This window comes from Myotis davidii, unplaced genomic scaffold (genome assembly GCF_000327345.1).
Source record: "Myotis davidii unplaced genomic scaffold, ASM32734v1 scaffold209, whole genome shotgun sequence".
In the NCBI taxonomy this organism is placed as follows: Eukaryota; Metazoa; Chordata; class Mammalia; order Chiroptera; family Vespertilionidae; genus Myotis; species Myotis davidii.
Window position 1 is genome coordinate 1,645,335 of NW_006300047.1, and position 2,055 is coordinate 1,647,389.

Below are 2,055 nucleotides of genomic sequence, written 5' to 3' on the forward strand. Positions count from 1 at the left end.
TATTAAATTCTTTTTCAGATAGTTTGTTGTTAGTGTATAGAAACACAAATAACTTTTGTTGATTTTATATCCTGCAACTTTACTGAATTTATTTATTAATTCTATCAGCCTTTGGGTGGAATTGGGTTTTCTGTATATAAGATCATGTCATTGCAAACAGAGATCATTTTACTTCTCCCTTTCTAATTTGGATGCCTTTTATTTCTTTTTCTTGCCTAATTGCTATGGCGAATCTGTTCTCCTTTTCTTATAAGGATACCAGTCATTGGATTTAGGGCTCACCCTAACCCAGTATGACAGTGGTTCTCAACCTTCCTAATACCGCGACCCTTTAATACAGTTCCTCATGTTGTGGTGACCCCCAATTTCATTGTTACAAATTGAACATAATTAAAGCATAGTGATTAATCACAAAAACAATATGTAATTATATATGTGTTTTCCGATGGACTTAGGTGACCCCTGTGAAAGGGTCGTTCGACCCCCAAAGGTGCCACGACCCATAGGTTGAGAACCGCTGCAGTATGACTTCTTCTAAACTTAACTAATCACATTGGCAAAGACCCTATTTCCAAATAAGATCACATTTATACTTCCTGGGGATTAGGACTCCAGCATAGTTCCTTGGGGACACAATTCAATCTGCAACAAAGAGAATCCAGACAACCAAAAATGAGTATACGCTGTATGAATCCTATACTCATTCTGGGACTTCATTTCTTCATGGAGTAGTATATAGTTAAGACTGACCCATACTGTGCTTCACTTGTTTTAACTGTTGTGTCATATTCTACCAGGTCATTGTACCACAGTTGTACCATCTGCTCTCATATAGATGGCCTCTGGATGGTGGCCAGGTGTCTGCTAAAATGAACATTCGGGTAAGTGGCTCTTGCTGCATGCGTGCAAGGGTTGCTCTAGAGCAGGGTGGGGAACTCCCAGCCTGCAGGCCATAGAAGGCCCATGAAATCATTTGGCCTGGCCCTGCCAAGGCATTAGGGGTAAGTTTATTCAATGTTTGACCAAATATAGCAGGCTAATTCTTAAGCTGATAATTTTGTATGGCCTGTGAATGATGTTATAAATATCCAAATTTTCCTTGACAGAGAAAAGGTTCCCTACCCCTGCTCTAGAGTGTTCACCTAGATGTGGAATCACTGTGACTCAGAATATGTGAATGTTCACCTTTAGGAGATAATAGCAAGCTGCTTTCCGAAGTGGCTGTACGAATTACACTGCCACCAACAGTGTAAGATCCATGTCCTCTCCTTTATTTGGTATAATTAAATTTTAAAATGTTTGCCAGTTGAATGTAAAATTATTACTGGTAGAGATCTTAATCTGCACTTACTTGATCATCATGATGCTGAACAACTTTCTCAACCCTAAGGTCTAAATTGTATTCACCTATATTTTCTGAAGCTTTGTTTTTGACATTTAAGTTCATAATCTGTCATCTTTCCCAACATTAAGGTCTAAAAGATATTTACCTATACCTTCCACTAAAGATTTTAAGGTGGGTTTTTTTAAATTTGTTTGTTCGGGCATTTAAGTTCTTAATCTGGAGTTGATATTTGTGTAATGAGTGATTGGTTGTATAATCTTAGGAGTTTTTATAGGGGACAAATATATTTTGAGGATGGTAGGACAGGATAATTGACTAGAACTCTTAGTGTACTGGAAGTTGCTCACTGGATTTGAGTTTAAATCCTCAATGGACTGTCTAAGATCTTAACTTTATCTCTGAGAGCCTCAGTTTTCTCATCTGTAAAATGGGAATTATACTAGATACTGCCTTGGGTTGCCATGAGGATTACATGAAATAAGTTATGCAGAATGCTTCCCGCATCGCCAGATCCACAGCATAAGAACACTAACTAGCATTTACACTTAGTATGTGCCAGGTGATGTGCTAAGCACTTTACATATGTTATTAACTCAACCCCTGATAACAGTGTGAAGTAGATGGAATTTTCTACACTTTACAGATGCGTCTCATATAGGATGAATAGGTCCCTCACCCATCACCACCACACATCAAAACCATTTCCCTTC

At 38.2% G+C, this 2,055-nt stretch overlaps 1 long non-coding RNA gene across 1 annotated transcript in view; it reads left to right on the top strand.

The window, feature by feature from the left end:
- The window catches only part of LOC107185063, a 12,087-nt gene extending 11,212 nt beyond the window's left edge, over positions 1-875 (top strand). The window contains exon 3 of the long non-coding RNA XR_001515978.1: positions 798-875. This is a non-coding gene — a long non-coding RNA (uncharacterized LOC107185063). The remainder of the gene's footprint in view (positions 1-797) is intronic.
- Positions 876-2,055: the final 1,180 nt, after the last annotated feature.